The sequence below is a fragment of the Ambystoma mexicanum genome, chromosome 2q (genome assembly GCF_040938575.1).
Source record: "Ambystoma mexicanum isolate Mex_15411 chromosome 2q, UKY_AmexF1_1, whole genome shotgun sequence".
Classification (NCBI taxonomy): domain Eukaryota; kingdom Metazoa; phylum Chordata; class Amphibia; order Caudata; family Ambystomatidae; genus Ambystoma; species Ambystoma mexicanum.
The window spans coordinates 943,364,579-943,389,641 of record NC_090924.1 but is presented as its reverse complement, the minus strand read 5'-3'; positions in this window follow the sequence as shown (position 1 = coordinate 943,389,641).

Below are 25,063 nucleotides of genomic sequence, written 5' to 3'. Positions count from 1 at the left end.
TACACTATGCCAAATTGTTCCTTATTTGCAAAGGGGGTATACTTTTTTCCAGACATAAGTCGCACTTTTACTTGAAAACACCTTTGTGAACTACCCCGTTAATACACAAGGAACTAAGTGCCATGGTGACCTCATGATGTTCCCCACTATGCCTTAGTCTTCTGCCACAAGGCAACTGTGGAGGAGCACTGAACGCCACAACCATATGTTTCCTTTCACGCAACGGACATTCAGTGTAGGCTAGACCGGTCTAGGGCCTAGCCTCTACCCGGCTTGGACTACTGCAACAACACATACAAAGGAGTTTCTAGGATACTTAGTAGGCATTTTGTACTAATACATCAGAAGAGCCAATCTGATAATAGCTACTAAAAGATGCAAAAACATCTCATGAGTTCTAAATAGATAAGATTGTATTCCCGCAAATTACTGTGTATACATCACCTGCGGGACCTTCTAGGACATTGTTCCCAAATACCAGGCCACCATCACCATTCCTTACGTGCCATCCAGAACTCTATGCTCCAAGGGCTGACCTGCTTGGGCATGTTCAATATGAATGAGCTGGTGGCATGTTGCACTACAACAGGTCCCCATATCTGTTGAAGGAGATCCCCGGCATCTGAGACATCAGGAAGATCACTTGAAGTTTAGAATGCTTCTGAAAATCACCTGCTCTCTCAATATTTGTCCTTCGATCATACATCCGACCTCCAGACTACAAATACGATGCACAAGAGACCACCTCGACTCCTTGTGAAGATCTCTATCCAAAAGACATAGAATCCAGAAAAGTGTATTTTTATACCACAATAGTTCCTAATCTATCTTTCCACTTTCTTCTCTCTTCCCATGTTTCTCGTTCTGTGCAATGAAACACGATTTGTGTGAAGTGCATTAAAAAACTCAGGCAAACCATAAATAAATTAAAAACCTGCAGCTGTGAGTATCCCGATTCCCTTGCAAATGAGACTGTAGAAAAGCTCTTGTGGAGCATCTCCAATCAATCTGCGTTTCTGAACTGCTGTGATACACTCTTGCTCCTTTCACCAACTGAAAACTTGTCTCACAACAGAGGCAGAACAAAACGCAACCCAAAGAGCCCGATAATCTCCAAGAGACACAGACGGTCAGAAATCCTGGAGCACGCAGTAGAAAAGCATCCCCACAATGAATAAAGTGCAGCATATTCTTTTGTATGACCTCTGTAGCCCTCCTTGCTCTAAATCCTGATTGGGGCGATAATGTTTGAACTAATATTCACTGTACATTAATTCTATTGTGGTGTTTAAAGAGCTTGACCTTGACCTTTTATAATGTAAATAACTTTGAAGGGAAATGCATCTTTATTGACTTTGGTGTCATCTTGGTTCTATTCTATATGAAACCACCTCATGCACCTCTCATTTAGAGCTTGGGACTAGATTTCTCAACCACTGCTACCATATGTGAGCCAACAAAGTGAAGGCATGTCCACAAACGCTCATGCCAGAAATAATACAACCAACTAGGGAAAAAGGCCAAGTCATTCTTGCAAGGATAACACGTTTTAATTACGTTGAAAAATAAGTATGTCAGCAAAGAATTCTGCTTCCCAAGAACGTTCTGACGAAAAATGGTGCAGGCAGAATGTTATAAGGAAAATCATTGTCATCAATGATGCACACATATACAGTAAAAATCAGTGTGGCTGGTTGGTGAGACCCTATACATGGGCGGCCTGATACTTAGGGGATACCAGGCTGCTTCTGGTCCCAGCCCCGTCCATCCATCCGCCTTGCATCACGTGGGTTCTGCTGGGCTCATCATCTCCAGGGAACCAAGGTCGAGGTCGCAATTAGTTACTATGTGCGACAATGCTACTCTATCATAATGGCATGCTCCTGGAAGGCTCAGGGACTGGAAGAGGGGAAGGCTTAAGATCGAGCTGACCCACACATTCTTCACTTACTCAATATTGCACTGTCCGCACCAAGTTTCCACCCTCGCTTTGGACTATAATTTATTCCACCCTGTACCTCATATTACAAGTTTGTCAGTATGAAATAAGCTGGAATCGTTGTGTTCTTTTTAGATCTTTTATGACCATTGGGTTTATGGTTGGTGGTCTGGGGTCATATACTATCTCAGAATTCAGCGGTCTTGGACTGGGAGAGTTGTGGGTGTCATAACTCATGGTGGGCTGGGTGGGGGTTGGAGGTCTGCTTTCCCCCTGGCTGTGATAAAGTGCACCGTGAGGCACCTGGTACTGTCTCACAGCCTTGTAGGGCACATTCCTGTTACACCGGATGCCTTGCCCTACTTATCCATGGTAAGCTTGCACTCCGCTACCATCCCCAACGACTTTAACTCTTAGCCAATATTTAGAGTGCTTGATGGTCCCACGCTCGGTATATACTGTTTATTCATTAAAATGTACTTGCCATCTCACAAATGCATGTCGGCCGCACAAGCGTGCCTCTGCACTGATGTATGTTAGTTCCAGCAGTGCACCTATTTTGATTGTGCTCTGACTTATGGCTGCAAATATTATGTTTTCGACCCGATCTCCATGCTCATGCCAGTCAAAACTACGAGGACTATTAGCTGCATTACTATCAGTTGCTTAGCCTCCTTCATCCCTTGCTGTTCGTCTGCTTGCACATGCTCCCGTGCTCCTCTAGTTTAGTTGCTTGTACCACTTGTTAAGAGTCGCAGCCTTGCCTGCCTAACTGTTCGGGGGTCGCATACACACGGATGTGTAAAATTACAAATTAGCTGCCTGTTCTGTCTATCCACAGCCCGTGCAGCTGTACACAAGCATTGTTAGCTAGAGCCTTTCCAACTGCCTCATAACGGTGCCCTTTTGTCCTTGGTTGCAGGTTATCTGCCCGCTCCACCTTCTTTGCTAATTGTCATTATCTGCGCCTAAAGGTCCTGTGTTTGACTGTACCCGTTGGTCTAACGGCACTACTTGTCATATTGACTGGTAGGTGCCCTATCAACCGTGTTGTTGCCATGCCTCTCACTGTAAGAACGGACCTAGTTGCATCCTAAAACTGTACTTACACGTATTTAACTTTGCGAATATATTACATTCTCTAATGAATGTATCGCTGGTGAACTATTCCATTTAGCAGATTGTTTGTAACGTTCTAGGTCCCCATACTTAATTGCCACTGTTATAAATCATCCTATGTACCTGTGCTTACCTTAGCAAATGTTCCTCCTACTTGTCTTATCTTACTCACTGTGGGCATTCACCTTCGCAATCCAATTACCAATATCTAGCTTATTCGTAGTTATTACTCATTTCGTATTGACAATGGTTCCTACCCACAGGCCCATAGCAAACGTACCACCCAAACAGATAGTGGCACCACACAATGATACTATGGGACGCCCTGTGCTGTGCGATAACCTGCCACATAATAGCACTGGTCCTACCAACGTATACCTTAATGCCCCTGCTCTATGGTTAGATCACTTCACTAAGAAACCTACAACCAACCAACCTTGATCACTTCACATTAGAAACAAGAGACTAGGAACCAGATTCTTGCGCACGAGTGGTCACACCAAGAATCCTTGCTCATAGTCTAAACGTTTTATGCCTAGCCCTATCTACCAGATTCCCACTACACCAACTCCTAAGTCTACTCAGACGTCCCCTGCTCCACCAGGCAAAGTTACTGTAACGCTCACCTGATTCCCGCAGAGGCGCCGGTCTTGACTGGGTGAATGCCGTATCTTCAAAGGTGATGTGTAACACACGGTTGGCTCTTTGGGCTGGACCTCTGTGCACTGTATGTCTGACTCGAAGAGTAAGATGTCTGCAGATAGAAAATATGGGATTAATGAACTGGGGTTATTGGGTGCCTCTCTCCTCTTCCCTTTCTCTTCTCCTGTAGAACCCCAAAGGTTAACGCCCTCACCTTAGGTAAGTGAACGCCGAGCTCTCCATCTGCCTCGGGGCAGGGTGCCGTAACCAGTTTCTTCACTGGATAAGGGTGCAGGCCTCTTGACCTCAGAGGACTGCTGTCCGTCGTTAACTGCACGAACGGTAAGTTCTGGGCACTTCAAATGTCTTAAAAGTCTTTTATAATGATATCTCTTGTTTTGCAGGGTTCCGGCGATGGCGGATGGCGGGCTGATGAGAGCTGAGGATCGAACCCGCGTGAGGAATAGAAGCGCCTGGAAGCACGTAAGTAAGCGCTTGTAGCCTGCTTCACGATGCGCACTAACTGTCTCTTTTATCTTGCAGGTACAAGTTCTGAGCTTTAGAGAAGCTGAAGGGTGCTGGAATACCCACTGGATTCGGCGTGGGAAGGAGTAATGGCACGTGAGTAATAAAGTTGCCCAATGTCTTTAAACGCACCTTCTTTTGTCTTTCAGATGCGGGATGCAGCGCCGAAGGGCTCCGGAGCGTGCGAAGAGCTGGTAAGCTTTTGTCTTTCAGATGCCGGAATGCAGTGCGAAGACCTCCGGAGCATGCGAAGAGTAGGTAAGCCTTTGTCTTTCAGATGCCGGAATGCAGCGCGAGGCGTTGGTGACAGCCGATGGACCAGGTAAGAGATGCGCTGCCACTGAAGACCGTAGTGCTAACCTGTTCTTTCTTTGTCTTTACAGGTGCTGCTGAAGACTGGATTCCAGGATGGTAAGCCTTTGTTCCCTTAGGCCCAGGATCAGAAGCAGAAGACACGATGAGCGTTCTGCTGCAGAGAATGCAGAATAACGCAAAGCAAGATTCATCCATCGGGTGTGGTTTAAATAGCCTCCTGTAGTGCTTAGGTGTCTCCTTCCACAGCCACGCCTAGGTAAGAAAAGAGTTCCTGCTTTCCAGAAGAGTTCCAGTGTTCTGAACCTAGGGAGTGGCTCCTGCCCCACCCAACAGGAAAAGTAGTCCCAAACAGAAGAGGATCAGGGGTTCAACTGGCAGGTAAGTAAGCAGCATGGTCTGCTGCAGGTAAGTCCACCCAAGCATTATGAGCCCGGCGCTTCCAGCGCTGGGACTGGGCATCTTTATGAGCCTGGTGCCACTGGCGCCAGGACAGGGTCCAAAAGGTCCCAATTGGGACTGGCTGTCACTCAGATCCGGGGTTATGGGTCTGCTTCCAAGGGAGTCGGGCAAGTCCTGATCTTTTGGAAGCAGAGATCATGACAGTTACACAGATCAAGGGCGCTAAGGTCAATGCTAGGTCTCTCTCAGCTCATGCACTGGATATTGTTGACCTTATCAAGACACAAGAGCTTGACTTTATTGCTATCTCGGAAACCTGGTTACATGCTGCCTTCGGACCTGCAATCTCTCTAGCGATACCTTTAGATTACTCCATTACCAGATGCGACCGCAACACTAGAGGGGGAGGAGTTGCCTTTATCCATAAAAATTATTTCGGCCTGAGAGACTTAGCCAACGTAAACATTGAATCGGCTGAGCTACTCTCGGTCAAACTACCACTATCTGCTAACCAAACGGCTACTGTACACTTAATCTACAGACCACCAGGCCCTGCAACATCATTTGTGGATGATATTACATCCTTAGTACTTGACAAAGCCAAAACTAATTCGTAAATCATCCTTCTTGGGTACCTTAACTTAGGCCAACAAGATCCCAATGACCCTACTGCTATAGACTTCGCTAACACCTAAACCAATTTAGGATTCACACATCACATCCAAGAACCCACCCACACCAAAGGGAGGTCTCTTGACTGGTTAACTGACGACAACTGCAACATCAGCTTACTATCCAACTCACCTTGTGCTTGGTCGGATCACCATATTATTACTTTCAACATTGAAGCAGCTCATCGTCCAGTGCCATCTATTGCGCCTGCCATCCCTACCAGAAACAAAAGGGACATAACCAAGGAGAAATTACTGCCTCTCATTCTTCCTACCCTTAATAATGCTATGGATTCCTGCTCTGACCTCACAATCTTAGCAGACACCTATAACCACGTGGTGCTTGTAGCTTAAAATTCCATCACCCCTTCTAAACTCAGGATACCTAAACCACATGCGCACATCAATTTGTGGTACACACCATAGTTAAGAGTGCTCCGCAAAGCTACACGTAGTGCAGAAACTCGATGGAAAAGTCATCCTTCCGATGCCCACAAGGACAGACTCTTCCTAGCCTCCCTCGACTACAAAGAAGCCATAATCCAGGTGAAAAAAAGAGTCTTATAATAATCGCATTATGCTAGCAGAATCAAACACCAAAGAATTATTCAAAATTCTAAAGGAACTTGAGTCACCCGCTGTGCCTCCAGACACCTGCATTAAAGACAACAATTGGTGCACTAACATACAGACAGCACTCCTGGACTTGCATCTCTCCAATCTAAAATTAAAGGCAAACAAAACTCTTTACAGACTACTGATACACCTCAGTCCACTCCTATGAGTGCTACCTGCCAGGCCAACACAAATTTTAAACTTTTTTCTTTCTCCCCTCTCACTATCATTGAAGTAGAAGGAATTATGAACAAACTTAAACCTTTGAATTGTCAAGGTGATTCATGCCCTGCCACTATCATCAAAGAAGCCTCTAACGACCTAGCCCCTTTTATCACGGCCTTTATAAACACATCCTTCAAAACGGGTATAGTCCCTGACAATCTCAAGGACGCTTGTGTGATCCCTTTGATTAAAAAACCATCCCTTGACCCAAATATATCAACTAACTTTAGACCTATCACTACTGTCCCTTTCTTGCTCAAGATATTAGACTGTGCAGCCTACCTGCAGATCCAAGACTATCTTGAAACCAATAATCTCCTCGGTCTGAGACAATCAGGTTTCCGTCCGAGACATGGAACCAAAATGGCCTTGATCGATCTCAAAACTCAAATTGAGGTATTAAAAGATAATGGGAAATTAGCTCTGCTATTACTTCTCGATCTTTCTGCTGCGTTTGATCTGGTCAATCAGCAAATCCTATGCCAGCATTTCAAATCCACCGCTTACTTCTCTGACTCCGTCACTGCTTGGATCAGCTCCTTTCTAAGCAATAGATCCATGTGGGTCTTTTCCCCCACAGCCTCCGCGGACCCCGCTCCCATTCACTGCGGCGTTCCCCAAGGTTCTTGTGTGTCTCCTACTCTCTACAATGTGTTCACCAAACCTCTCTTTGATGTTCTTGATTATCTGGGTGTCTCTTACACTAATTATGCTGGTGACACCCAGATACTCATCTCTATTACAGGGGAATCACACAGCTGACACCAAATCCTTGAATGATGTCTACCTGGTCATTCAGGCCTGGATGGCACAACATGAACTTTGCCTCAATGATGACAAGACTGAGCTCCTAATACTATGCTCAACTCAATGTCTTAATAAACTAGACCATGGCTTTAAGTCTTTCACTATTGACGGCAATGTCATTAAGGTCTCTAAGGAAACTAAAACATTAGGTGTCTATCTTGACTCTGCTCTATCAATAAACAGACAAACTAATGCAGTAAGGTCGGCATTGGCCTGTACCTGCAAACTCATTACGACCTGCAGGCCTGTTTTGAATTCCCCTAACTGTATTACATTGGAAAGAAGACTCATCATGTCTAAGATTGACTATTGTAGTGCCCTCTACCTGGGGATTAGCCAGTCTAACCTCAACAAATTGCAAATTACCCAGAATAATGCCATCAGAGCGGCACTCAACATTTCTAGGTACCACCACATTCCTGACATCAGAACTGATCTACGCAGCCTCCCAGTAAAATACAGAATCTCTTTGAAAACCTTTGCCTTGACACACAAGTGCCTGGCCAATAAGCCCCCTTCCTGCCTATCCAGCCGTCTCACTCTCCATACGTCCACACGCCCCATGAGAACTGCCCAAATACACAGCCTTTCCCTGCTCAGATTTAAACTTCAAAAAGCTGGGGGCATGAGCTTCCCTGTCCTGGCCCCAAAGCTTTGGAACTTCCTTCCTGTCTCCATCAGAACCAAGCCTTTTTTTCAAGCCTTCAAGAATAAAACTAAATCATGACTTTTCACACAGAATATGTGACGTACTGAGTATTGGGCCTGATGCCTAATTTTCACGGTCCTTCTGTCTCACTGTATATTACTGTAATGTATTGAACTTATGTTGTCATATTGCAACTCCATCTTACCTCTGTATCCTTTTGTAAACAGGTGGAGCTAGATTACCTTCCATTGATTTGTACTGTAACTGTAACTGTGTTATGCAAGATTATGCGCCCGGATGCCTTTGTGCCTGGTTGCGCTTTACAAATAAACTAAATACAAATACATTCCTTCTTGGGATAACACGCATCAGCAACAGTTATGGAACAAAGGAAAGTTTCTATGGGAGCTAGCAGCGTGGGTCTCTCTATCTTCAGCGTTTGGGCCTATTCAGGTTTCTATGTTGGGTCTGTGTTTATCATTCAGCCATGCAGGGCCAAATGTTTCTACCATTGCTGCACAAAACGGCGCTTACTTTTATGTGTGCACTAAGTCTAAAAATGTATATTTCATGTAATATTTTGTTCATGCAGTGTCTCTTAGCACACTCTCCTACCCCCCTGGTACATCACAATTGAAGTTTTGGGATTCAACTTACTCTAAAGCACCAAGGGGTGGGAGAGATTCATTCCCTTCCCAACATTCCCCCCTTTCATTACTTCTACAGTAATGAATTCCGCTGCATAATTGTGCTCATTTTCTCTTCTTACTGTGGCCTCATAAGGTGGAGTTCCTTTTATTGGCATCCAAGCTCTGCATAATGATCACAAACTTTTTCCTGCTTGTGCATACTCCTTGGGTGTGCACATCACATAAATACATACCCCATCCCCAACTAAATCTACCCAAACGTCTTTATAATTTTCTGGGTTAGCGGTTGGGACAATAATGATGTGGTATAGCCAATCTACTTAATCTCCATAGTAAATAGGGATAATTTGGGTAGTGGCATGATCAGTTTGTTCTTCAGTTCGTTTTGTATTACGAGGTACATTTGCAACACCAATTGATGCTCTCATCATTGTACTATTAGGCACTACTTTGGCACAACATCAGAGTCCCATTTGGCACGTGCAGAAGATGACCAGGATGAACAAAATAACGGGTACCAGTGTCTTCCTGATTGCTCCTAGCCATGTCTGGGCCCGGTTGAAGGCCAGGTCGAACCAGTCCCCCCCTTGTATTCCTCCTTCTTTTTTCATGTGAACTCCTAGTCTATGTACTGCTGCAATGATATGAGCTAGTGACCCATTTTCTGCATCGTCTGGGGGCACAAATGTGTAGCAAGAATCCCTGATTTTGCGGCAAACCCCTCCTTCCAACGCTGTCAACATGTCGAGCACATATAGGTTTTGCATCATCATCAGTCGTAGTGTTCTCTGCTCGACCTTTATGACATTGAATCTGTGTTCAGTATCATTCGTCAGCTGGACCAGTTCCTAGCTCACAATTTGCAACCACTTGACATTGGTTGCTGCCTGTACACCTGGTAGCATAGTGAAGCAAATATGTTTTCAGCTAACCTGAAAAGTTGGTATTCATCTGGAATTTCAGCGAGCAGTGTGGATGAGTCTTTTGATAAGTAGTTCAACCTCGTTCTTTTCATTTTTTCATACTGCGCTCTTCGGGGTAGTATGCAGAATTCTGGTGGTGGTAGTGGATTTTGTTCTTCAAATGTTGGGGGAACTGTTGGGGCTCTATGTGCGATGGCACCCCCTTTCAGTTGCTCTTATGGGACTACTAATAGTGCTGAGTGCAGTGTGGCTAGCAAACAGTAGCCCCTCCATGATGGAGGGAGATGACAGTATGCTTGTTGGCCACAGACCCAGTAATAATCCTCCACTGCCGCCATGCCCGTTTTCAAATCTGGAATCAAAAATGTTTGGTTACATGGTTCGTTGGAGCTGATAAAGACAGTTCCTTCACTGTGGAAGCATAGTTCATAACTCTCCTCTTGGCACACCTTCACTGGCTTTTCCATTGCCACAATCCATGTGAATTTTGTGATGTGTTCTGTCCATATTTGTGCACAGGTTCTTTCCACTAATGCCACTGCTTCTTCTTTGTAGCATAGGAGGCCTTTAGCTAGGCAGCTGAACGTTGTTTCCTGTGACTTGCTGTTTACATACTTCAGTCCATCCATTACTAAATATGGTTGTTGTAAGCAATTGAGATTTCTTCGTTTGTTGTTGCATTGCAGGGGGTCTGGATCCACAAGCTGCAGTCGCACGCTGTGTGCCTCGAAGGTGCCTTTTAGCCTACATAGCGCAAGATGAACCAGTCATTGTGCCTCAATAATTGGAGCTTCCTGTGGTACTAAAACCTTGGGTGCCCCCGATGTATGAGGTATTAATGAGCATACATAGCAGCTGCCATTTGTTGTTTGTCTTCCCATCACACTCATGTTGTGCTGTTGAAGTGCCCGAGATGTCTAATATATGCAGCAGCAGCTGCACCACCACCCTGACCCAACCCGACATCAGCGAGACTGCAGGAGCCTGTGCCGCTCAGCGTGAGAATCACAAGAGGCCCTCAACATTATATGCACCACAGCTGATCTAAAGGTACCAGGGGAACCAGCCTGTCCATTCGGTGCCATTTTGCCATTCTGCTGAGCGCCATTAGCCTTGTGCAAGCCGATGGTCGCCGCTTCTTCTAAAAACTTTGTTGTTTAATGCGGTTCCTAGGCATCTCACACGGCTGTGCTCATAGGCCGCAGCAAGCCACCGGAAGGCGATAGCCTAGCTGCCCACATCGAAGGCCCACGAGAAAAAGTTCCCACCTGTCTGGGCCTGTCCGGGCCGGAACGGCCACAGGGCACGTGACGCTACCTATATCAATCCGCCCTTTCCAATTCCAACTCTATACACCATCAACTCACGGACCGCCATGTTGTATACTATCTTGCCTGTCCAAAACGACCCCTCCACAATGAGGAACGCATGTTAAATGGACCGTTGCACCCTCCCCCACTACCTAATGAGTACCAAATCCACACCCATTGTAACAAACGACTCCATTCATCATAATACCAGCTAAATGTTGAACCTCCCAATTATCGCATTATATTTATTTGCCAACTTATGCTTCCAGACATTCTTAAGACATTATTTTTCTTACTTCCCTCCATGACACTTCATGAACGTTGTACCTACTCGCATAACTGATTACACTGTTGTCAGCGTCTGACTGCCGCATTTCGCGGAATGGTGTAAAATTAAAACTTAGCGACTCCGGAAATCCAGTGGTGCATTATTTACTAGTATTTACTTTGCCCCCACTGTAGACGGCATACTCTACCAAAATGTATAAATGAGTGCTTCTTGCTCAGCATGGTTCCTATTACCCACCAAAAGTATTGTGCCTATAGCGATACCTCGCCGCATGACCTACCCCCCCTCGCTGCCCACTATGTTTGGTGTGACTCCACACCCCCCGGGCTCCTATGAAGTGGTGCCATTGTCCGACTCTCCCATTTGGATGCTCTGCCTCCCCACCACAGGGCTAGGCACCATGCCTCCTCCCTTGCTGAACTTAGCTCTATAACTGCCTACGAGGATGTAGCCACCCTCTCTCAGGACGACCACTCCCCCTTACATGCTGACTGACCCCTCTATGTTAACCTCATGGGAGGTCACAGCTGCCCTGCTACTTGAGGGAAAGCTCCCCATCATTCATAGCCGTATTATGTAACCAGAGCAACAGTCCTGTCTTGTAACTATGGAAGTATTCTTGTGATGTAACGAAGAAAGTATTCATGTAATGTAACTAAGGAAGTACTCATGTGATGTAACCAAGGAAGTATTCTTGTGATGTAACTAAGGAAGTATTCATGTGATGTAACTATGGAAGTATTCTCGTGGCTTACCTATAAATTGACAATGTATCCTAATGTATCAATGTACAACATGTAAATGCATTTCCCAGCTGAACGTACCCTGTAACTAAGTACCCTACAAGTAACAGTGCCTCAATGCCCAAGGGCTGTTTGTGCGCTATACAAATGTAATAAATAAATAATATAAAATTCATATCCTGTCCCTCCATAAAAAGATCCCATCAATTTAAAATGTCATCGCAGTTAAACTGATTATCATACGATTTTAAATACAATGTTCTCACATTCTACAAGTAGGTGCTTCACAGTTTCGGTATGAAATTGCCACAAAGGCGACACCACCTAATAGATCTAGAGACTTCATAATATATATCTCTCTGCTCCCAAGTTTCACAACAATAACATATCATAAATAAGTACTGGCGAATAACCTTTGGAGCCGGATAGGCTTTAATGTACACTGGAGATCATTTCCGATTCATGCGATACTCTAAATAGACGCCATTATATTAAAGAGTCCCCAACTTTACAATGTTTGCTTCAAAACTGGCTTCCTTAGTCTGCTTTTTTAACCATGTTTTAAAACTTCCTACTGGACATCTAGACTTCATGATGGCATACTTGTCATTCCATATTTTATGGGAGCTCATCATCTTGCCCAGACGTCCTATCTTCAGGCACTTATCCACAGCTTTAAAAGCAGCCAAGAAAGGTATTCCAATGGTGTTATTATCAAGTAGTTTTTTCATAGCTCAATGGTATTCTAATATTGACATCAGCAATAATACTTTTGAGATCAAATTCCAAAAGAATATGCTCTATTGACACTTGTTGAGGGAGACGCAACAATTTCCCCAATATCAATGCTTCTAAACGTTGCAGTTGGGGAAGATATTTAAACCATTTATTGTTTGACACCTAGATTGGGGAGGGAAAGAACTCCCTGTGTTGAGGGTGGCCTCTCAATAAACCATTACAAACAATACAGGCACTAGTGGTCCAGTTATTCTAGGGCCATTTTGGTTGCTTTCTCCACAGAGACAAATTAAAGAGTCAATGGGGGTGATTAGGAGTTTGCCGGTATGCAGTAAAACTGCCAGTAATACCATTTACCGGCACCTTCCTGGGCCAGCCAAGTAGGAGTTTGCCAGAACACAGTTTCCAGAATTACCGGCACTGGTATCACCGCATCCAGAAATACTTGCACAATTTGAACACCGACACATTACGAGATTGGATTTTCCGGAAATACCGGCTGATATTTGCCAGTAATATCAGCAAAACCAAGGTGGCGATAACACTACCTCAGAGCAGCCAGTAAATGAACACAGGTGAGGGAAATAAGGCCACAGGCGCACCCAATCCACCAGGTGCACCCAATGCACACAGGAAGAGTACAGAAGGGCCCCACCGTCCACAAAAACACTTAACACAACAACCAGGCTGCCAGTCATTGATGCAAGTATGGAGCTGAAGGTGCTGCATGTCAATCCACAGCTGCATGAGCTGGAGTACCAGCAGAGGCAACAGGAGGTCAGGGAGAGGAGAAGGATGAGGATGGCAGGAATGTAGGTGGTGAGGCAGAGGCATGCAAGGTTCCCTCACACAAAGGCCACGCCGTGGGCCCCCTCTAACAGGCAGACAGATACTAACAGCACGCTGCCAGCCTACATGAAGCATCACAGAGAACAAAGGACTTAGATGTTGGGTGAGTACATGTACAGTCCCATCTACCTTTCAGCATGAGTGACCGGCAAATGGGAGGGCAACAATGTCACAAATGCATGTCCGTAATGGCCCTTGTACATGATGGACCCAGCAACGCACCCCTCAAATGACAGGTTACAACACGTAGGAGTAGTACATGACTGAGGAGGCATCAGTCACTTACCAGGCCTATCCAACACCACCAGTACAACCACACGCAATACACTAAAAAATGCAACATGCCCCTGCCACCCCTACACTGGCAGTGAATGGCTTGATGTGGCCACATATAGGAATCATATGTATGCCCTCAGGCACCCATAAGAGCCGGTGTCAACCCTGGAGATGACTGAAAGCAACAACAACTAAGACCAAGTTACAGGGAGCAACACATTACAGTGATGCACATTTACCTGTGCCTATCCAATGCCATGCACATGACCGGGACAGGCTGTCCAGGCCCACACACACCTGGCGTAAGCTCTGGGGTACAGACCTAAACTAGGTGCAGGGTACACGAACAACAATGGTGACGCGATAAGTTGCCCCACCCAATGACACCCCATATATGGGATGAGACACTGCCAAACAACTACTGAGGGTCACTACGCTGCCATCAGACCTGGCATGCACTGCGTCCATAAGTAATGGCACACACCATCATGGATGACACACAGACCACCTTCACATGTGACCCAGACTCCCATCAGGTACCACGCATGCTGGCAATGTTATTGTTATTGTTATTGTTATTTTGCACTTATATAGCGCCTTATATACCATTGGTATGGTCTGAAGGCGCTGGTAGGTTGAACGCCCTTGGGAACCGAAGTTCAGATCAGTAGAGAGAGTAGGGAGAGTCAAAAGGTGCGTGTGTGCATCGGATATGTGTGCAGCTCGTGCGGTACACATGTAATAGCTGATTCTTATTGGTAGGTGTGGTGGTTGAGAGATCAGGAGAATGTGTTCGTTCTGGCAGGATTTATCCGGAACGGATGTGGCTGCGTTAGGCCTGAGGAAAACGCCTGGCTGGGGGTGTGAGACCAGCAGTGTTTACATAGAATGATGTGGAGTAAGCGGTGGATGTTCGTATGGGAACAGTTATACCGAATGGTGTCATAGTATCTCTGTGTTCTAGTTGAGTGGTGATGTAAAGGAGAGAGTAAGCGTGGGGTGTGGTAAGAATGGTTATATGCTCTTTCAATGTGCAAACTTCTAAAATCACTTTCCCAGAGAGGCTACCGGGCGAACTTCTAAGTACAATTTTCCATACAGAGGCTATTGGGAACATTTCTAAATTCAGTTTATCAGTGCAATGCACAGGCCTAGCCCACAACCCCATGGCAACACACCCTCACAGTCAGACACCAAATTGAAATGTGTGTTGGCTTCCGCTGTGTGTAAGTATTATCATTTCAGACTGGACGACCACCTTGGTATTTAATTATATTATATATTCAAGGGCTGGAACATCAAACAGTGTGGGGCAGTGTGAAATGGGACATGCAAGCACAGATTGACCATTGAGATGGAGCATGACAGACAATACCACTGATAGCAACATGATTTATAACTGTGTATTTCCCCTTTGTAGGTGACACTGGATACCAACTGCTTCTGTGGCTGATGACCCCTCTGAGAAATCCCCAGACGTCACTGGAAATGGCATATAACAGGACCCATGTGAGGACCAGGGTGACCATTGAGCAGTCCTTCGGTCTGTTGAAGGCCTGTTTCGGATGCCTACACCGGCCTGGGTGTGCATGGATGTAAAAGTCAGACGAGGTTCGACAGATAGTCCTTGCCTGTGCAATGTTGCATGACATCTGTGTCATGCGCAACATACCCTTGCCCCAGATCTGTACACGCCTCCTCCAGAGGAGGATGATGCAGCGCCAGCCAGTCCCATGCTTGTGTGCACAGAGTGTATGTATGCCAGGTATGGGCACATGGCATGGCAAGAACTGCTTGAGAACTGCTTAGAATTGTACCCTCTACTCTGCACACCCCATGCACCTTTGTGAATATCATGCACCATCACAGTAGGCACCTGTGTGAAAAGGGGAATTTTCACTCATTGCTTCAAATGAAATATTTTGTATGGCAACCCCAAAAACCTGCTCTCCCCAAATACCCAAACTCATCCACCCTCCCAAACACCCACCCTCCCCCACCATCCCCCGCGTGCATCTAGTGAATGTATGCTGGGCATTGACAGTGGTGGAGGGCTATGGGGTGGGCCACGGCTGCAACACACAGAGGGGAGGGATGGACTGTTGCCTGCAGTGCCAGTGGTGGTGTTGAGGGCAAACGAGGGAGACCAGCACAGGTGCCCAGATTGTGGCCTGGTCAGGCCTGCCAGAAGTGGCAATTGGGGCGCTGTGTCTCCCTGCTGACTGGTGGTGGGGCCACTGCCCACTGGTGTGGTGAGTGCAGCAGGCACAGGCACTGGTGATGTGCCACTTACAGCGATGGGTGATGGCACAGCTGGGGATGGGGCACCTGATACAGCTGGTGGTGGGGTGCCTGATGCAGCTGGTGGTGGGTCGCTTGATGCAGCTGGTGGTGGGGCCCCTGATGCAGGTGGTGGTGGGGAGGCTGATGCAGCTGGTGGTGGGGTGCCTGATGCAGGCTGTGTTGTGCTTGTGGCTCTGCCCTGCTGACTGGGCTTGCTGGCGGGGTGCGGTCTTAGCAGGTCTGGCTGATGTTGACGGTCCAGTTCTGTCGCTGTCTTTGGATGTGTGCCTGTTGGTAAGAAATGGGCGTGCTGTTAATTGTCTGCAAGCCATGTATGTGGGCTTGCACTACACTCATGCAAAATTATGTGTGTCCTGTTCTATTCATGTGGCCTCTTTGGGGTATTGGGCCTAATGTGTTCTCTTTCATGTATGTAGTGGAAGTGCAGATTGCCTGTTGGCATGCCAATTGTAATTTTTTTGTGTGAGCAGTGGGACAACCATCAATGTCATGGACTTCTTTGCCACTCATGGGCATCTCTCATGTGTCTATGTGTGGGGCTGTGCATTTTTGCTACAGTGCTTGTGCATGGCTACGTCTACCTGCATCCCCTGGCATGTATGTGTGTGCTATGACCATTTGTTTTGAGTGACATGTGTTGGGCTTTTCTGTCTACCAGACACATTTTCCACCTCCTGATATGATATGGCATTTATAAAGCGCCTATACACAAGTTTTTCAAGGCGCGACGTGGCAAGGGAGGGTCAACAAAGGGAGGATAGAGACAACTATCTTACTAGGCCAGGTGACATTGAGATCACGTAAGTGCAGGGGAGGGCAGAGGAAAAGGTGCCAGGGGAAAGGGAAGGGGGCAGTGCTGTTCATAGGATCAAAACCATAACAGGAAGTGTGGCCAGCAGGTGGCAGGTGCAAGGGTAAGTGCAGACAGCATGTGTCCAAAATTGCAGGTAGGGGGACTGTGGGGTTACAGATACAGACCCAAGTGCAAGGTTTGCCGGGAGGTAGTGCAGGTGTGCAACTGGGCGTGCAGGGAACTGGGCCCGAAATCAGAGGGTAGCCAAGTGACCAGTTAGTATCAGACAGGAAATCAGCAGAGGAGAGGAAGAGAGAAGGCAGAAGCAAAAAGGAAGGTCTTGGGGTGCTTCTGGAACCGGAGATGGTTCTCCTCAAGTTTAAGAGAGGCAGGGAGGATGTTTCAGAGGGAGGCCCCAAGCCGAAGAAAGAGATCTACCACCAACTCGTTGTGTGAAGTGACTGACCCTGAGGGAATTGGAGGTGGATGAGGGAAGAGTTCGAGCAGGAAGGTATTTATGAAGGGAGAGTTGGAAGTATTGAGGACCCAGGCCGCAGAAGGCCTTGTGGACAATGCAGAGGGTCTTGAACTTAATCCTCACAGCCACTGGGAACCAATGGAGATATTTCAGTGCTGGAGAGATGAGATCCCTGGACTTCAGGCCAAGGACAAGTCTTGCAGTCCTGTTCTGGATGAGTTGCAGAGGGCGGAGAGTAGAATCAGGCAGATTTAGAAAGAGGCTGTTGCAGTAGTCCAGCCTAGAGAGAACCAGGGCTCTGGAGACAGTGAGCATCTGGTGGAAGGAGAGAAAAGGAAGAATACCTCTGAGGAGGTGCAGTTGGTATTTTGATTTCTGCAGCAGTGGATGGCAGTTAGAAATGGGGGATTCAAAGTAGATGAAGTTTTTAAAATGGCCACAGGCGAGCTTCCGGTTCCGGTGCAGACACTAATTCCGGTGTAATCCCTGTGGATTGGTGACAATGCTGGTAATTCCGTCGTGCCAGGATTACCATTTCCAACACGGGTGTGCACATAACTGTGGACTTGTAATGCACTGGTAATTCCAGCGCTCACCCTGATGGAGACGGTAATACTGGCATGACAGAATTACCTCCATTTAACCAGCAAACTCATAATGACCACCAATGCCTGCATCTGTAAATCCACCGGTTTCTGGCTTGCCACCGCACAAGGTGACTCTTCACTGCATCTTCTCCATGCTTAATGCCTGAGCATGCAAACAGGAGTGGTGGACACCTGCAAGCCACCATTACAACCAGTCTTTGTCTCTTTCCCCAACAGAATCTGACATATTTCTATTGTACAGATGAAGAGGGTATTGGATCGTGCATGCATTACTGCATGCAGTAGCACAGCATATGTGTGGTGTATGTGCATGTCCACACTGCGAATATAAGCCACCAAGCTTAGATTCAGCCCTTTTCCCACCTTTCCTGTATAGCATGGCTCGGAATAGACCTGCAGTTCGCCTGCTGAAATGAACCAGTCTTTCCTTTTCTGAACAGCATTTGAAGTGAACATTGTTTTCTGTATTCATTGGCTATGATGTTTAGCTCAACAGCCCCATGTAAAAATATTAGAAAATCAGAAAGCGCAGGGCCATTTAGTTCTGTTTCACTGCGTAGTGTAACTCCCTTGTCTTCACTTTACCTGCTCCTATACTTTGCTGCCTCATTGATGCAGGGTATTGTCATGATCATGAAGTCAGGGGCACAAGCATGCAAGGGTGGCATGCACAGGAGACCTGGGTGGACAATGTCCTGGCGCCTTTGGCGCCAGACTCCTAAACAAAAGTAAACAAGAACATCCATTTAACACCAAAAAGATTTTATTATGGACATAGCACTTCAGATGCATTAACCTTGAACATTCCATCCATTAAGCAGGATGCATTAACCTTGAACATTCCATCCATTAAGCAGCCCCAAAGTGTATTCTTGGGTGTGGCTGCTAATGGATTGCCTTCACACGTGCTCACTCTCTAGGAGTGGCAGGGTGTGGCTGGTAAGGCGGCCCTAATGGGGGTGCCCACGATCTCAGCTATATAAGCTTCCCCGATCCTCAAGACAGACGCTTTGCATTATTCTGCACTTGCAAGCAGCGTAACACTCACCGTCAACCTGAGGTCAGACTTACCTTTGAAGATCCTGCTTCCTGGACATCCTGCTTCCTGCCAGCATACTTACCAACGGGGGAAAGCTGTTCTTACCTGTACATCTCTTTGGCGAACCAAGTTTTCATCTTTACACTTTCCGGAACGCCAAAATCTTCATCATTGCACTGCAGTACAACACGCTCCATCATCGACAGCAGCGCCTGCAAGGAAAAACATGAGACAAGGTTAGACATCGAAAAAACAGTCAGTTTAAGGTTGTGCTTCGCAATACTTCGCGCTTTTCCTTAAACCATCACTTACCTGCTGTCGAACATTACGGTAGCATCCATGTTCCATCCGGCCGCGTCTCACAGCTGCATTTAGGCCGCATTTCCATCTAAGGGAAGAAAACAGATGAGAGACATTATTGCGGGTATAAATAAGAGCAACATATAAAGATATTAAACAGAACAAAAAGCATCACAAGAGCTCAAGAAAGACTTACCAATCATAAGGAGAAGCATAGTCGCAGCTGGTCTGGACTAATCCTTATCAGGGATCAGTGAAGGAACTAGATACCATTCGACACGCCCCTGCCAGAAGTAGCAGGACGGAGAGCTTATCTTCCATAATTCACAAGTGAGCTTTATGGGCTGGCGTGTGCTCACAGAAACCGTACTTCGGGGTGAAGGGTTCGAGAGGTACAACAATCACAGATTGGCGCACTCACACACTCTTATCTCCACACAGGAGCAGTATCACCACGTACCACTGCTCACAGCTTTTCTACTGAGGCAGAGGCCTGAAGGGGGTGATTCAAGTTCAGGGAGGGCTGCAACTGTGCCCCAACGCCTCCACAGAGACCAGGTGAGCGTAACAGATATTTATTAAAAAAGAAATTCTCTCTCTCTCTCACCCTTTCTCTCTCTCTCTCTCTCTCTCTCTCTCTTCCCCCTCTCTCTTTCCCACTCCCTCTCTCTACCTCTCCTTCTCCCCCAAATACATATATTCCCACCTATCTCAGAAAACCACATATCTGTGTAAATATGTGCAATACCCCAACAGTATATATAGTTGTGCTAGGAATTATTTTAAAAGTCATAACTTCCGTAAAATGTAAAATGTTGACACCAGAAATAAACTATTATTAATTAGTATGTGTTTTATGCTGCACCAACTCACTACTCTAGTAGTCTCAAAGCATGTAGGAAGTAGTCTCAAGGCATGTAAACTTTGTCAGAGTAAAGGTACAGTAAAACCCATCCAGGATCAGCAGGAACTTCTTCTGCTCAGGACACATTGACCAGAAAATGGGGTGACATAAGAAGAGATCTGTGTTGAAGTAAAATCTGGCGTGGAGGATACGAAGATGTGTAATAAAGTGATAGATAAGTGCTGATTGCTGGATTGCAAATGTATATGAAAAGAGTGGGTGTAGGCTTGAGATGTGCTCGGGCTATCCTAAGTATATTGTGCGCCTGGTGGACCAGGGTCGTCTGGATGGATGGACCATGACTTTTAAAAGGTCTAGATAGATAGGCTGCCCAAAGCTGAGGATACAAGTCCTAAGTATACGATCACAATGCCTATTAACCTGGATTTTTCAAAAGGTATGCAGTTTCTTATAATTTCAAAATCGTGTGTGAACGTGTTGATTAACATTTAAATTAAATCGGATTAACATTTAAATTAAATCTCCAAAAAATGTAACTTTGCCTTAATATCCAAAAGGGTCATGAAAGGCTTTCCGCAAATACTCTGCTCACTTACTCTTCTCACTTACTTTCTTTGAAGAAAGTTGCTGCTGTCTATTTTGGCCATCCCCGCCCTTGACATAGTCTAATTATCGATCTCTTTTTTGGCGGGTATTGTCTTCTCCCTCCCGCGTCACGCTGATTTCTAGTATTCTGCAGTGCCATTAGGCCCCCTGCAGCGCACAACAAAAAAAGTCTCAGAGGAGGCAGCTCCGTCCATTTTCCCGTCAAGGCAACAGCCTTTCTTAGCAACGTTAAAAGGTGTATTTACCACATGCAATTAGGTTAACGCAGGAAATGCATTAATTCAACGAGTTTGATACCCCTTATATGTTATGGGTTATACAAGGCTTTTGAATCTGAAATAGAAGAAACTTGAAGTAACTGAATAATTAGCTGAATAGTTGTTTCTTTTTCACGTTTTTTTTCACATGCGGTGTGCAATGCTCCCATATGTCCCTGCTAAGGCTTTTGTTGTTAGCCATCTTTAGGATGCAGTGGGAGACCTGTTTGATGTATATGGGGCCAGATTGCCGAACACGGATGCTTGGATGGGGTTTGCTAAATCAAGTTCCCCTGAACTGCGTTTTCCCAAACCTACAAAAGTTGAGCAAAGAACAGGTCTAGGTCACCTCACTGTAACTATGAGCAGGTACTCTTGCTGTAATTAATACACTCTCTGGCAACAGCGCCTCCATACCCATGGGCTGTTAGTGCGCTTTACAAATCTAAAAAATAATTACAAATTAAATAGCTGATCAAAATTAAAGACATACACATTTCCACACAGAAAAATGGCGAAAAGAAGAACGAATAGCCAACTCTACCTGCGAGAGGAATTCTGCAGCCCTAACATATCACGACAGTATGAATACAATATACTTTGGCACTCTCAGCAATACGACCTTATGCCCTACAACATGGACCACTCACTGCCATTCACAGAGGTGATGATAATTAACGGAGTGGGATCTTGCATCCTTTGTTTTTAAACATTGAAGTAACGATCGGATATGTGTGCCGCTCTGCAGCAAATGTGACAAAGTAACAAGAATAGATTGATGAATAGAAGCCCAGCATTGTTCAGCTGACACTACATCCGGCCTGAAGGTTAAAACAGTGCCACATTGAATCACAGCACTACATCGTATACAGCATAACTGGAGGTGCGAGTATGTGGACAAGCGCAAGGACTGAAACATGGAGATTCATGTGGGCTGTTATCAGAGAAGCATGTGAGCTGTTGCACAGGAGGTACCCATGGGCCTGCATGTGTAGGTGGCTATGTGGTATCATGCATTGATGTAAGTGGGTCCATGTTCAGAGTGTGTGGGCCTATGCACATCATGTGCATGCCTGATGGGCCCATGCTCTTTGCGCACACATTGTAACATGCATCTTGCATTCAGTTGGTTCTGTACACTGTGGCCATGTGTGGGCTTCTGTATATTATACCAGCATTCGGGCCTATGCACCTAGCACATACATGTAGGCACATAAATGCCACAAACGAAGAACCAAGCAACTTGGCACATGGTTGTTCCCGAGCACATACCTCTGGGTGAGCCCACTTACATGATGTGCGCACGAGCAGGCCATCACAGCTACCACATTCACAGACCAATGGTTACTGCACGTGCATGAAAACACACAACTAGACTTCTAGCAGGCCCAAGCAGCTTGTTCACATAGGGGCTACACATAGGAGCCACACACATTGTGTGAACATTGGCCCATGCCTATTGTGGGCAGACCCACACATGTTGCAAATGAGCTTGGCCAAGAGAAGCCTTGATGCACACCTGGTCCTTTCCACCATACTCCCAGGTGCATGTGTGTGTGTTTATGTATGTGTGTGCATGCATGCTGAAATATTTCTGCATACAATCACATACCTCTATAGAAGATGATAGACATTGAAAGAAATGCAACTACAGTATAGTGCTTTTACACAATGTGGCATTGTTTCTTAATTTCAGGCATGATGTAGCCTCAGGTGAACAATTTCAGGCTCCTAGTTATCAATCTATTCTTGTTACTTTGTAACAATAGCTGCATTGTGATAAAGATTAATTGGGAAATTGACCCAAATAGCTTCCCAGAAAAATCCGATTTTGGGGGATAATTTACACATTTACATATAGTATATTGCTATACTGGCACATATTTACATACAGATTATTGCTATATCCAGGCAGCCAACATTGAGGAGGCTGCTGGTCATATGATCAGGCCCTAACACTCAGTTACTCCGCCCATCACCTATTGAACCAGTACTCCTTAGGCGTCCTCATCACCGGCATCCTCAGCAAAGGACCGATGCATTTTTCATATAAATTAGTCGCTACTACTAGTTGACAAAATACATCACAATGTGTCTCCGCCCTCCACAGCCTATACCTACCCTCACTAGGGTTTGAATGACAGATTGCCCTGTGTAGCCCTGCAGGCTACCTTATTGATCTTCATCAATAACACCCTTGTCCCCATCCAACACCCTTGGATCACATGCACAGGCCCCGCATGCTGATCAATACTCGCTCAGCAGTTGCTCATGCTGTAGAGATCGCCAACCCCAACTCATGCAACAACCTTGATGACCTCTTCATCAATGAAACATGGTTTACCCCAATCCCTCCCCCCCATTTATTCAATGTCCTCCAACAACCAAGCTACTGTATCCAACATGCTGACAAGCCAGGTAGGGCAGGAGGTGGTGTGGGTTTCACCACAGGAGCGATTGGCCATGCTCCATCATCCAATCACCCAGAACACGGTTGTTCAAATCACTCACCTGCTGATTCCCTTCATCTCACAAGGAATTCATCACCTTACACCCAATCTACAGACCATCTCACAGGAGTGACTTTCATTGCTGACATCTCCAACTTTCTCTCCTCTACCAAAGTAGAAAACACTAATAATGGATTTTGCTGAGATTTTAACATCCCTGGGTCTTATACTGAAAACTACACTCGAAGCATGCTTTTTGCACTGACTAGATCCATGGACCGTAAGCATATTGTGCTCTCCCCTACACACAACAAATGCAACACCCTAGACTTACATAACCATCAAGACTGGTCTAATATGACCTCTTTTAAAATAAAACATTCTATAACCAGATGCAATCACGTTTCTGAATGCAAAATGCAGAAGACACATTACATTAAATGTTCACACAGACATTTAGTATGTTTAGCCGCTTATCACAAAACAATGTAATTTACATGTTACAATAATTTAGCTGATTTGGAAATTTATTATGTATTTATATTTTGTATTGCATCGAAAACATTTGTACATAGAAGAGAGCCATTCAAAATGTTTGCGTACATAACCATTGAAAGAACCGATTTTATAGGATTTTTTTGTACTCCAAGCGATTGGAATCATGTTGCAATCGATGGCCACATTCCGATTTTTGGCTTCAATCTTAGTTACATTGTTCTTATTTCATTTGAAATACTCTCCAAACAAGTGACCTCTCATATATTTTATTCTTCAATGTTTTATTCCGAGTACTTAAATCGTAATTGAAAATATTCGGTTTATAGTGATAGCATCGAAAATGCAAAAGCATCAAATGCGAAAGCATAGAAAAAATGCATTACAAAAATGCATTATTTTTTTTAAATGGGGGGTCCCTCCAACCGCTGGTTTTTTTACCCCTTAAAACCCATTATAATAAAAATAAAACCTTTACCTTATAGCATAGCTCTCAACTTTTCCAGTTACATGCGTGTGTCTTTGAGCCAGTCCTGTGTTTTATACAGACTGCATGCTGGCACTTGTAGGCCACCCTTAAATGTGAAAACGAGAGTACAAGTTCCGGCATTCAAATGTAAGCAAAAATCAGCACAGGCTCGAAGACACCCACATGTATTTGGTAAAATATTGTAGCTATGGGTTATGCCCGCATTGTGATTTGTTGCCAATATAGCATTTATTTCTACATGTTACATTGTTTTTTTTAAAATCTCTGTGTTTTCATAATGCCGCTAATATATGCACAGCATCATTTCACCTCAAGCTCACAGTTACATAGTTATTATAATAATTAACAAAACAGTCTACTTCCATGTACTTCATGGATCTGTAAAAGGTCATTGTTTCTGTAACGAAGCGGCTCCCCGCTTTCTTAAGTTGACATGCTAGGTTTCTTTCCAGCTCCAAAGGCATCTATATAGCAGTCAATCATGTTACATTTAAGTTACATATAGGACAATAAACACTGGCAGCCCATCACCCAGGCAGGGGGCAGACCAACTGACCAGGTTAGAACATTCACGCATGCATTCCATCACTCAGACATAAACACTCCACATGATATCACAACATTCCTACTGCAAAGCCAAGGCATACACAACACATCTCCCCCTTTACATTGCACATCACACACAGCAAAGCAT